A 14,306-nucleotide genomic window follows, 5' to 3' on the forward strand; every position below is an offset into this window, starting at 1 on the left:
TGATGTGTAATAGGTCAGTATAATAATAATGATAATAGTAGTAAACGTGACATTATTCTTTACATGTCTCTGCCTTAAAGGGATATTAAACATGCCATACAATACATTAATATGCATCAGAAATTGCAACTTACATGCATTGTGTTATACACAAATTTGTGACATGTTCTGTATGCAAAACACTGCCTATCAGAGCCCCATAAGCCAGAAACCACCCCAAGCTATAATCAATCATTTGGAGGTGGTCTCCCCCCTCCTACAGAGATATATAAATAATTAGAGCCTCACTTGGGATTAGAGCTGCCAAAACAGGAAACATAAAATAACATTCTCACATTTAATGGGTAATTAGAAATTAATTTAGAGGCATGCTGTAGAATGCAGTTCCTCCTATCCAACTTTGCAACATCCACTTACATCTAACTGCTAAATTGCTACCCTGCATAATAATTTTTTGTGTCCTCTTTTAAATGGAAGAGCTGGCTTAATGTGTATTTGCTAAAATTTCACAGTAGAGATGTGGTTTGATTTATCAGTGATCTTGCTGAAGGGCTGTTTTGTATTTAGTTCACTTTTAAACCACATACTTGCACAATGACTGATGTGTATCTGAACTAATTACTAATCGGTGAAACATGCAAATGTGCAATATAAGGGCAATTTCATATAGCGTTGTTTTTGGATACTTAAGAATGGTGTTTTTAAGTAGCCTAAAAATTCCCCACTAAAGCACTTTAAATAGACCCCTATAGACTAACACTGAGGGGGTTATATATAAATATATATAATATATATATTAATATATATAAAGTTTGAATGCTAAAAACTCAAAAAATCAGAATCTGAAAATACACCATCTGCGCTGGAATAAGCCCGAAAATCTGACTATTTCGGGCTTTTCAGGCAAAAATCCAAAAAATTCTGGCTTTTCAGGAAAGTCTGAAAAAATTGAGCGACTTGGGGAAAAAAAAAAAAAAAGAAATTGTACGATTCTGGTTTTCGCTTGAATTTATCGAGTTCTTCCCAGATCCAATTAAATCAAGCTTTTCAAATAATAAATAAGGTATTTCTAGTTTGGTCTGACTTTTATAAATTAAATAATAAGAAAAATTCTGATTTTGATATATAACCCCCTGAAATTGTCTGACTAGAGCATGTGCTACAGATGTCAAAATGAGTGTACAGAGAACTTTAGAGCTACGTTTTGGGGTAATTTTAAAACTCAGCATTGGAAACAGCCCTTGTGACAATGCCTTAACAATATGGTAACAACACTGATACAGTTCCAATTCCATTCCAAAAAGATCCTCCACAAATAATTCTGCTGGATATTGAAAGTTAATTTACATATTATGAGAAAAAAATGGATCATCTGTGAACAAATACATCACAGCATTCAGTGGCCCCTTGTACTTTAATGCAATGGCATTTTATCATCTGTGTTTTGAATCACTCAACAAAATTGCCAGTGTATCTTGCAAAAAGTGTTGGAAATTGGCCAAATTGGTTAACTCTCAGCATCCCTAAAAAGTGACTCAAATGAGCATAATGGTTCACCAACCCCTTTAAAGGTGTAGGGGACCGATAAATGTATTCCCCATTTATACTGCATTCCCCTAAAGTTTGGGCACTGAAGGGTCCCTTAGTTATACTGGAGCTAAATTCCATTTCCTGGATCAAAGCACAACCCCTAATCCCAGGTTTAGCCACTAGGTGACACTGTGTAATAATATATAAGCAGAGAATTTATGTGCTCAGGGTCTGCTTACATGAGCAGGCTTACCTGAGTAGGCAGGAAAGGTTAAAATTGGAACCTAGACAAGTCAGGTCTAGCTAAGATAGTCTACTCACTTTAATAAGTCACTTTAGGCGTAATAGACAGTTAGGGCTATTTATCCGAATCGCTGAGGCTCCACCATGTTTAGTGGGATTAGGACCCTGGGTAGTAATTGAAAAAACATCTGTAGTATTAGGGTCTCCAAACAGTGTAATGATTACTCACCACAAACGGGAAGTGGCCAAGGTGCACCGTCCTGAGCCCTCAGCACGGGGGGCAGACAAACCAACAAACCAATATGGAGCAGGCACTCAAATAAGACAAACTCCACCAGGCAACAAGTCATTGTGAACAAAGTTTATTGTGTCCTCAGCCTGACGCGTTTCGTGTCATCAACACTTAATCACAGGCCTTATTTGAGTGCCTGCTCCATATTGGTTTGTCGGCCTGGGTAGTAATTGCCCAGAAGTAGAAATTGTACGATTCTGGTTTTCGCTTGAATTTATCGAGTTCTTCCCAGATCCAATTAAATCAAGCTTTTCAAATAATAAATAAGGTATTTCTAGTTTGGTCTGACTTTTATAAATTAAATAATAAGAAAAATTCCGATTTTGATATATAACCCCCTGAAATTGTCTGACTAGAGCTTGTGCTACAGATGTCAAAATGAGTGTACAGAGAACTTTAGAGCTATGTTTTGGGGTAACTTTAAAACTCAGCATTGGAAACAGCCCTTGTGACAATGCCTTAACAATATGGTAACAACACTGATACAGTTCCAATTCCATTCCAAAAAGATCCTCCACAAATAATTCTGCTGGATATTGAACTGAATACAAAAGTTAATTTACATATTATGGGTAGTAATTGCCCAGAAGTAGGGATTAAATGTCGGAGTTAGCTCCACTAGGGTAAAGGCTGAAAGCTGGGAGTACCTTCGTAGAAGCTGTATTCTTTCTCTTACCCGTGGGGTCTACACTGACCATTGGTGCTGTGAGTATATGCCTATCCACTGATGTTACATGTTCCTGCTTATCTCTAATTGAACTCCTATGTGGAGTGTGTTCTTCTTCAATAAATCAGTTCTATGGTTAAAGGGGAACTATCGCGAAAATAAGAATGTAATATTAGCTTCGGCATGCTGAAATAAGAAACTTTCTTAATACAAACAATTAAATATTCGGTACTGTTTCTGAAATAATCAAGTTCATCTTCACTATTCCTCTCTCAGCATCTGTTTTTCTTCATTCTCTTTTCATGCAGCAGTTGGGGTTGGATAATCATTGACAGTTAGATCCAGTATGAGAACCTTCCTCCATCCTACAGTGAGTGCCCACCAAAGAGGGGTCTGTGTAAGGAAAAATTTACTGGGGAGTTTGGGAAGGAAAAAGACAGTGCCCTCTGTATCATTACAGCTGTAAAAGAATTTGGGTGTATAGTACTTCTGTTTAAACAGAACATTACTAGAGAAACACTTGTTGGGTTTTTTTCTACATCTTTTATAAAGCAAACATCTTCCAAAATTTGTAAAGCAATAAACGTTAAAACCAATTCATGATATTCATGATGCCAGTGGGTGCGTACTGTATATTCATATTTGTTGTAACAGACAATCAGTGTACACAATGAGATTGAGGAGAACCTCCCTTCATTTATATGACTAGTTGGGCTTATTACAAGTTTGTCAGTTTATATGTGGAACAACTTTTGTCATGTTGATTTTTTTCTGAAGCCTGGGATTTATAAACACAAACATTCTGATGTTCCATCATAAACCAAATGTATATACAGCAAATGCTTTAGGAAAGGCCTTATATGATTTCACAGTCTAAATGTAAACCTTTATATTTAAAAACTGTTCCAGATCAAAAATTATATAAAAGAAATGGTTTAATTTTTACTGCCTGATACATATTTTTTTGCGATGAATTGTGAATCAAGGTAAAAACATATTTTTTAATATATATTATTAACAAATGCTATTTAAAGGACTGTACACAGTCAGTAGATATATGCTAGGCTCATCTGTTCAATTAATATAATTTACAATGAAGTCACATCCCAGGAAAGCAGAGAAATGACAATCAGTGATTATCATGGCTATGCAGTAATGATATTACTTACATGCTGGCCAGTCCATTCCCACTGCTGTCCTGAGACTAGCCACACCTTTTCTCCTATTTCTTAACAAGGTTTGAAAATAGAAGGTCATTTTGAAAAAAAAATCCTAGAGCCACGGGTCAGGGGCTATGAATGTTAAAAAATAAAGCAGTGAAAGATGTATAATCCATAAAAAATAGAAATGCTGTAGTTTGAAGGGTTCCACCCATCGATCTTGATAATTCCATTCCATGAATGAACACACAGCTTGCAGTGAACACAATGAATCAGCATGAGAAGCTGATACTGAGAAGATGAAGCATCATCTCATATGCATCTTACTTCCGCTGTGCTACATGTTAGAACAGACACTGTAATAGTGACAGCGATATACATAGTCAGCAACATTTACTGGCTTGCAGTTTTCCCTTTTCAGCCGTTTGGTTTTTGGAACCATTATTAGTAATGTACTTACTAACTTTTATGCTTTTATAAGCTAGATATTACAGGTATGGGATCCATTATCCAGAAAGACGTTATCCAGAAAGCTCTGAATTACAAAAAGGCCGTCTCGCGTAGACTCTATTATAATAAAATAATCCACATTTTTTAATAATAAAACTGTACCTTGTACTTGATCCCAACTAAAATATAATTAGTACTTATTGGAAGCAAAACCAGCCTATTGGGTTTATTTATGGGCAGATTTATCAAAGGTCAAATTTCGAAGTTATGAAAATTATTTTTCTCCCATTGGAGTCTATGGCCCATCATTTTCACAGTGAAACTTGGCAAAAGTTTGGCTCATCACTACTATTAATATCTTCAAATAGAACCTCTGCCATTGACTTCTACATGAACTCGGCAGGTTTTAGGTAGCGAATATTCAAATTGTTTCCAGGGTCGAAGTGTGCTGAATCTCACAGTCTAATTCAAAGCCCCAGGTCCCAAGCATGATGAGATAAGCAGTCTTAGAACCAAAATATTGGTTAGTATAAATTTGAGGAAGAAAAAGGTGCTTCAAATGAGTAATATATACGATAAGAGCAAACAGGGTGACATAATTGTGGACTTTGGTATAAACTGTATACAGTAGTACAAAGGTGTCTATGTTATAAAAGGCACTAAGTTTGCCCAAGAGCAGTACCCATAGCAACCAATCAGTAGGTAGTGTTTAACAGTCACCTATTTAAAATCAAACATGTTATTTGTTGGTAAGTATTACTGCTCCTGGCTTATTGCCTTTTATAACATATGGGGAAATCAAAACTGTTCAACAGCTAGCCCTACTGTATACCAAATAAGAGCAAATCTGATCGATCAGCATTATAGTGATCCTTTAGGTTAGAGCTGATTTTTTTTCATTTATGTGTTCTACAAACTAAACAATCTGAACAGAAATGTAGAGAACTACTAAATATATCTAATCTTGACATCTTTACCATGGAATATATTATTCAAAAATATACAAAACAAAACAACCTGAACAGAAATGTAGAGAACTACTAAAGCTATCTAATCTTGACATCTTTACCATGGAATTCATTATTCAAAAATATACAAAACAACTTTTGAACTTTTTGAACTTTTGTTTTACACTTCTGTACTTTACACACCTGGACTACCTCAGAGACTCTCTGATATCTGTACTAGCTGGAGCCACGTAGTCTTGCCTCACTGTGTATTCGTATACTGCTGAGATGACAATAAAGTTTACTTTGACTTTGGCTTTATATTTTTGGCAATACTATTCTAAGTTTGGGCCAATGTAACTAACAAGATAGATTTCAGTTACCTGCAAAGGCAAAGCAGAAACTAGGGGTAGCAACTAGGGGTAGACACAAGAGGGATGAGCGTTTTGGGAAAAGGGAGTGCCATTATTTCATAAAAATGTTTAATTGCAGTAAGAACACTAACTAAGTTCTGTTCATAAATGACTAAGAAGCAGGTATCAATATCAATATATTATACTATATATACTGCAATAGCAATAAGATATATAATTTTTTCAGGGTGACTTGAAAAGAATGTGTGACAGATGACATTTAATGTGTGTAAAATGGAAGGTTATGCTGTTGCAATTTTACTTTAGCTTATGTCTTCACAATCAATTCTTTAAAAGAGAAGGAAAGCTACTGAAGCAGTTTATTGCCAATTGATTAGTCACAATAGTGCAAGCTATAACACTATATTTATTCTGCAGAATGCTTTACTGTACCTGAGTAAACAGCTCTAGAAGCTCTCTCTGTTTGTTTAGGATATCAGCTGCCATATTAGCTTGGTGTGACATCACTTCCAGCCTGAGTGTCTCCTTACTCGCTCATAGCTCTGGGCTCAGATTACAGCAGGGAGGGGAGGAGGGAGGGGGAAAGGGGAGGGGGAGAGAGGAGCAAACTGAGCATGCTCAAGCCCTAGCCCTGCATGCTGAAAACGGGAAGTCTGATACAGAAGCCCATGTGTACACAATAGAACTACCTTTCTGATAAAGCATACTTAATTGTAGCCTTTCCTTCTCCTTTCATTTTACTGAATAAGAAACCCTATGCTGAAATTTTATTCTCTGTTCTCTGTGATATTCTGTAGTTCAAAGAATGTCACTCAAAATATTTTTTTTAATTGTGACATAAAGTAGCAATGGTGGATTTTTTAATGTGTGGGTGGTCTCACCTGAACACAAAACCTTCTTCTACTCTACTGCTTTCATGTGGTTCTTAATGAATAGCTTGAAAAAACCTGAAAAAATACTGTTACATTCTGAAATCTAAAGTAACACTTTACAAAGCAAGCTGATAGTTTGTATGTACAGGCAGCAAATACAGTCTCTCAATTCTCCCCACTGACTGTCAGCAAATACACAGTCCTGTGAGTGCTGAATATATATATATATATATATATATATATATATATATATATATACACACCCGTGTACCCGTTCTGAATTACAGAAGGGCTGTCTCTCCATAGACTCAAATAAATGAAAAAAAATCTTTATTATTGTTATAATAAAATAGTACCGTGTACTTGATCTAAACTAAGATATAATGAATCTTTATTTGAAGCAACCCCAACCAATTGGGTTTACTTTATGTTTACATGCATTTCTAGTAAGCTTAAAGTATGAAGATCCAAATTACGGAAAGATCTGTTATCTAGAAAACCCAGGGTCCCAAGCATTCTGGTCCCATACCTGTATATAAATATAGGTACAGGTATGGGATCTGTTATCCGGAAATCTGTTATCCAGAAAGCTCCAAATGGGAGAAAGACCATCTTCCATAGATTCCATTTTATCCAAATAATCCACATTTTTAAAAATGATTTCCTTATTCTCTGTAAAAATAAAACAGTACCTTGTACTTGATCCAAACTAAGATCTAATTAATCCTTATTATTGGGTTTATATAATGTTTACATGATTTTCTAGTAGACTTAAGGTATGAAGATCCAAATTACGGAAAGATTCCTTATCCACAAAACCCCTGGTCCCGAGCATTCTGGATAACCGGCCCCATACCTGTATATATATATATATATATATATATGTAAAGTCATGATTGTTTATTTATGTAAAGCCAGCTAGTTATGCAGCACTGTAAAGATGTTAATGGACTACTGTGTTATAATGCTCTTACAAGCCAAAAAAGGGTGTGGTCAAGCAAAATTGGACAAAATCCTTTATGACATGGACCATGGTATTAGCAATGAACAGGGTAGTAATTGTCTTTCCATGGCAAAGAACCCTATATAACCATGGCAAAGAACCCTATATAACCTCTACAGAAAAAATGCATCTTACATTTCAAGCTGGAGCAAGCAGAACAGAAAGAAACTGTTAAAAAAATCCACAAAATATTTAAATGAAGACCAGCTGCAAAAAGAAAAAAAACACTGTCTACTGCCTACTAAAAAGGTAACTTTAAGGTCAATAGTAAGAGCAATATATATTTATAAAAAATAAGAATAAAACTAGCAATATTTGAGCTAGTCATTATAAAATAATATGTTTTTCTCAAAGCTCTATGATACAGTGATGTTTGGATATCAGCATCAGACAGTGGCAGAGTGTGTATATGCAGTTTCAGAAATTTGACAATTTAAAAAATATCCATGAGTCACATCCATACCAGCACTGAACAGAGAGTTTCGGACGTATGGAACTCTCAGTAACTTCAAAATTAACTTCTCTAAATCTACAGCCCTAAACGTCTTAATTTCCGACCTAACAACTCCTGCCTTATCCATGGGATCGTTCACGTACCTAGGCCTTAAAATCACTAAGGACTCCTCAGAGTGGGCTGAGCTTAACTTAAGACATGTGATATCGAAAATAAAAAAAGACCTGATCACTTGGAAAGACAAACCTATTTCGTGGTTTGGGAGAATGAATGTAGTAAAGATGAACATTATGCCCAGAGTCTTATACGTCTTTCAAACTCTCCCACTGCAGGTAGGGGAGACACAATTGACTCAACTGCAAAAAATAATAACGAATTTTGTGTGGCAGGACAAAAAAGCTAGAATCAGTCACAATATGCTGGCCAAATCCAAGCGGCAAGGTGCAGTAGCATTGCCAGATTGCCGTTTGTATTACTACGCGTCGGTCTTGTTAAGAATAATAGACTGGTCCCATTACCCTAACACAAAATTATGGGTAGAAATAGAGCAACAATCTGTTTATACATATCTATTGCATCTTCCATGGATAGATCGATCCTATAGACGGTTGAAACATACAGACCATCCTCTCCTATCTAATACAATGATGATATGGGACAAATGCCGTACAAAATATTCCCTCACTAACTACCCATCGCTTTTGCTGCCGCTGATAAATAACCCTGCCTCCCCCCCAGGTTTGCAACTAAATTACTTCCAAGACTGGTTAATAGAGGGGAATCAATTTGTCCATTTCATGGAGAATAAAACATTTATCCCCAAAGAAAAGTTGCAAAATTCGGCACAATTTAAGAGAATGGACCACCTAAAATACGCACAAATTTCCCACTATTTCCATAGTTTGGGAGGGGTACAAACTTTAAGAAGAGACCTTACAAAATTTTAAACAGCCTGCTCCCTTCAGGACCCACCGCGACATACAATTTCTCTTTTATACAAAATGCTGCAGCCGCCCACCAAGTGGGAATCAGTCTCATATATAAATAGATGATGCAGCCAAACTTCTAATACCGCTGCACTGGAAAACTACATATATTCCTACTGTAAAAGATTGGCTCAATAAAATCTCTGAAATTTATAAATTTGAAGAAATGTCATCTTATAACGCGGATCAGTTCGCTAAGTTCTCATCGGTCTGGACGAGATGGCTTCTGTTTAAAGACACAGATGTGTACAAAGCTTATCTATGAGAGGTGCGAGTCATACATCTCCCTGCTGCACCCCCTTCCCCCCCTTTCTCTTGGTATCTTCTTCTTTACTTATCTTTTTCTCAATCTATCCACAATACACAAACTTCTCTTGGTGTGAGTATCAACAACATTAGGGCATGTTATAGGATACGATTACGGTGCTATAATATCTCATTGACTGACATGTTATACTGATGGGAAAGTACAGGTGGACGATAATATATAAGTGACTATTTTGTATATGTTGTACTTGCATTTTGGCTTTGTATTGATGGAAGTTCCTAATAAAGCTTTTCAAAATGGAAAAAAAAAAAAAAAAAAAATATCCATGAGTGACCTTAAACTTAAATGTAAAATGGCTTGTTATGCAAACCTGAGTGAATGCATTGGTGATAGATGGATCCCAATATGTTCAAGTAACAAAAAAATGTACATCATCATATCTGTACAGTGTATAACTAAGGATGCCTGGAGAGAGATCAAAACATTAAAATATGCTGTATGAGAAAGATACATAATGAGAAGTGTCATTTTTAAAAGAGTGTTTTTGGATCTCTGCAAGGCTTTATAAACATCATCTCACCTACCAATCCTAATAACCATACTGATAAAGAACCACTCTAAGACAATAGCTTCCTTTTGATGGGTGAGGGCCGGCCACAGCTTTATTGAACATGTTTATCATTCCAGGAAACCATACCTTGCCATTACATAAACAACCAGTGTCGGACTGGGACACCAGGGGCCCACCCAAAAATCTTAGACCAGGGGCCCACCAAAAGACCTTAAATCAGGGGCCCACTCTCAGTACTGTTATTATTCCTCTCCTCACGCAACCTCTATTCTGCTAGTTTCTTTTCTTTACATGCTATAATCTATTATTCAATCTATTTAGTCTCTTTGTTCTCATAGAAATAGGTAATGGCCATGAAATATGCCAAATGGTTAGAAGCAGGAGGGCCCACTAACACATGGGCCCACCGGGAGTTTTCCTGGTACCCCTGTGGGCCAGTCTGACACTATAAACAACCATCCATTTCAAAATGTCAGCCACTGCCGCCATGTTGGGCATGTAGGTTAAACCAATACAGCGTATTTACCAAATGACAAGAACACTTTTTTCCCTCCCCCATGCTGTGACAAGCAATTTAACCCAATGCTAAAAAAAGAGTGCATCCACCTTCTTTTTTTTTTTAAACAAGCATAATAATGACAAATACAGAACATATAACATTAATGACACACTGACGAGAGGGTGGGTGGTGCAGCTCCAGTAGCGCTCCAGGATCGAGAGGGAAGAGGAATAGGTTAGGTGTTGCCATTCCTTAAATAACTAGCCCAGAAATCCCTTTCACATTTGACACCCCTCCTCCCAGTCCCTGGCACCTTCGCCAGTCACTTAGGTGACCTACCACTATACCATCAGTAAATAAATATATATAAGACAGTATCTGACCAACATTCTACTCAGGGCCAGAAGTAGGGGTAGGCAGAATAGGAAGGTGCCTAGGGCGCAACAAAGTGGGGGCGCCAAGCATGTACCTCTTAAGCAACAAATACCAGGAACAAGTAATCGTCTTTTTTGATAAGCCAGATGGTGCAATTTGAAATACAACTTTACTGTAAACACATTATACAAAAATCCTGTTTGATTTTTTTTCAAGTCATGACTCGAAGCACAAACACGATGAAGTCAGCAAATTTGCAGCACACTTTAATCTACATTCAAATGTGAAGAAGGATTGGGAGATAAAGCTAGGAACTGACAGAGAGTGTCACTGAAATGACAATGACAAAAAGCAGATAGGAGAGGCGTCTGATTTCCTATCTGTTAATTTAAGGCATCAGGAAAAGAAACATGACCTTGTGCACCTCGATCCATCCTCGGGTATAATAGATTAAAAAAAATTGGAGTTTTCTTTCCACTAAAAACTCGGGTTTTTAAGGAAAAAAACTAACATTTTTAATTTTTTTTGCATTTGAACTTTAATTAATAACCCCCTAAGAAACAATTCAGGCATGTTTATTTGGTTGTGCCTATAGACTGCAGGTGCCTGTCTTTAAACAAATATGAGAAGGACCAAAGTGTGCAAACCAATTTACCTATCTCACTCGGGAAAGTGTAGACATGGGCCTTTTGTCTTATTCTACTTGAAGTATTACAGGCCCTTTGTACAAAAGCTACCAAAGCAGGTACTTATTTCCTCAATTTACCAATATGCAGTGTTTTTTTGCTATTTTTACTCAAGTTAAGAAACCCAGTGGTACATATCCTGAAAGTTAAGGGTTTCTGACAACTCCTTTACGAATAAGGTGCTCTAGCTCAGTAAACTATAACAGCCAATCAGATATTTAATTTTTTCAACTTGCTTTAGATGGTTAAGCTTATCAGGAATTTTACCTGGAACTTCTTCAACTGTTTTTTTAAGACAGATTTCTCAAAATTTTGCCCTTCCAAATAATTCCACCCACTTAGGGTAGGCTCTTCCCACTTTCAGGTTGGAAATGCCATGCTTAAATAGGGACTAACAAATTAGGTTCATAGGATTGGTCTTTGGACAGTGGTAAGGAGTGCTGGAAATTAGTTGCAAGTGATGTTTTAAAATCTAAAATAAATTGTATAGTACATATTACACATAACAGAGTTGTACCTGTCTGTTTTATCATTTGTATGGGATTTCCCTTTGGGGCTTTAACGCTGATATATCATTCACGTGTTTTCACAGTTAACAGTTTTAGCATGCCATAGTTGTATATGAGAAATATTAATCAACATTTTGCCATATACAGGTATACTGCAATACATGTGACTTCCACTTCAACAGAAGCTTCATTGTTTTAATTGCATTTTGGTGCTACAGTTTTAGAATGTTTGTGTGTGTGTTTGCCTCAGTATGTAATACTGATGAATGAGCTCAGCACACTAAAACCATCTCTATTAATAGCTATATTAATAGACTGGTATGTAGTATACTCCTGCAACATACTCATGACATCACTATCAAAGCAGGCAAACAGAACACAAAATTGTCCTACTCATCACAATACCAGGAAGGTGTACAATTTGCTAGACAAGGTCACTATTAATTAATTGATTAAAAAATAGGGTGTACCAGTGCAGTTGGTGCACCCACCTTCAGTTAATAGAAACTACGCTGGTTCCTATACTATGTGTGTAACAGCACAAAGCCATGAGAGGACATGGGCATAGGGTGGGACTCACACACACACAACAACAACTTTAGGGAATAAGGCTCTTTATTGTGGATCCATTTTTACAAGTTTCCCAGAATCTAGATGGTAGCCAGCCGGCACTTAGCGGTTCTGCCATGCAAATGATGCCAGGATTGGACACTGCTTTTGCTGGTCACTTGAACATGTGGGTACAGCTATGATGGCTTAAAAAAACACCAGCCCCAATGCACTTGTGGCCCTTCGATTTCCAAAGTTCCCTCGTGAGGCAACTTCGGGTGACTTTGGAAATCGAAGCGCCGCGAGTGCATTGGCTCTGGCGTTTTCTCATCATAGCAGGCGGAAGGCAGTTCAGGGAGATTGTCGCCCCGCAGAAGAGGCGATTAGTCGCCAGGTGACTAAATCTCCTCGAATCTGCCGGTGTGCTAGCTCCCTAAGAGTTGGCAGTTTCCCCCTGTAGATTCAAAGTTATTTTATGGCAATGAGGGCTTCTATTTTGCCCTCAAGTATTATCTAAAGCTTCACTCCAAACAATGCCAAACAAATAAATAGCTGTTATATTTGAGATCAAATGTTAAGAAAATGCAGATGTATTCTTTTGGCAAACATCAATAAACCATCTGAAATGCTCAAATATACCAGGAATTTAAAAACTGCCAGGATACTGTATGTCTAAAAGGACTGAATGGTTGGGAATGATGCAAGGGAACCTGGTGAATTTTCAGTTGAATCTGATAAATCTGCCCATAAATTTGATCTCTTGCTTTAATATTAAAGATTTGGAACCAAAGCTGTAACTATGAGATGGACAGTTCAGAGTGAAAAGAATTGAGAAAAGAGAAAAAGCATACATGCAAAACTCAGATATAATACAGCAATATGTTAAAAAAGAATTCCTAGAACCTCTTCAAAGTTGTGTTATTTCATACAGAATATAATATGTCATTTCATTCAAAGTATAGAACTTAATGGTCTGTTGAACTTAATCAACTCATATTTTTAACCACTTTATGTAAAAATTTTCCACCTTATGTTTTCATATTCCATAAGTGATTTTATATGAAACAATTTTAAAAAAATGTTTAAAACGCTGATTTTAAAATGTTAATCTTTAAAGATTTTTTTGTGGTTTTTGATTTTTGCATTTTTTTCTGCAAATCTCAAACTTGAATTTCAAGTATTATAGGGTTGCTAGGGATTGATTACTCTGGTAACCAGGTAGCAGTTTGGAAATCAGAACAAAAGAATCAGAAGAAACAGAGCCTGTTTACCTCTTTAAAAGGCACATAAACCCCAAAAAAGTTTCCTTAATGGAAGAAAATGCTATTCTAAGCAACTTTCCCATTAACAACGGTGTTGCAATTACTATGCCAGTGTAACATCATCAAGTGGATGAAAGTAATTATGAAAACACTGATTATTTTAGCAACTATGCAGTACTTCCAAAGAGATTGTCTATGATCCAGTAAATAAAGTTTTAAGGCAGTGGCAGACAGGGAGATTTGTCAAGATCATTTATGCATGGCTGCAGGTGACAAATCTCCTGTAAATTTGCCTCCATTGTATATAATGGAAATCGCTGGCAGTAACACCAACAACTTTGGGCAACTTTGGAAGAAAGAACTGATTTACCGCCAGTAATTTCAATTGTTTCCAATGGAGAGGCATTTTGAGGAGGTTTGTAGTCCGCAGTCATGCATTTTTATTGTGGATGACAAATCTCTTGGCCACTGCCCTAATTATTTGTTCGGAGAATCCCTGAAGTTCTGTGTGTGTAATCCAGTGTGGTTAACTCTACCTATACCAGTACAGGGAGGGTCCTCCTGGAAGAAAGAGTCCTATATAATGCATACTTTACTGGAAGTTGCAAC

The 14,306-nt window shown here is 36.7% G+C and overlaps 1 protein-coding gene across 1 annotated transcript in view; it reads right to left on the bottom strand.

Annotated features, from left to right (window-relative positions):
* The window catches only part of LOC108717850 (kinesin-like protein KIF26B), a 200,777-nt gene that overhangs the window by 85,874 nt on the left and 100,597 nt on the right, over positions 1-14,306 (bottom strand). The window lies entirely within an intron of this gene.

The sequence above is a fragment of the Xenopus laevis genome, chromosome 5S, assembly GCF_017654675.1.
Source record: "Xenopus laevis strain J_2021 chromosome 5S, Xenopus_laevis_v10.1, whole genome shotgun sequence".
NCBI classification, from domain to species: Eukaryota; Metazoa; Chordata; class Amphibia; order Anura; family Pipidae; genus Xenopus; species Xenopus laevis.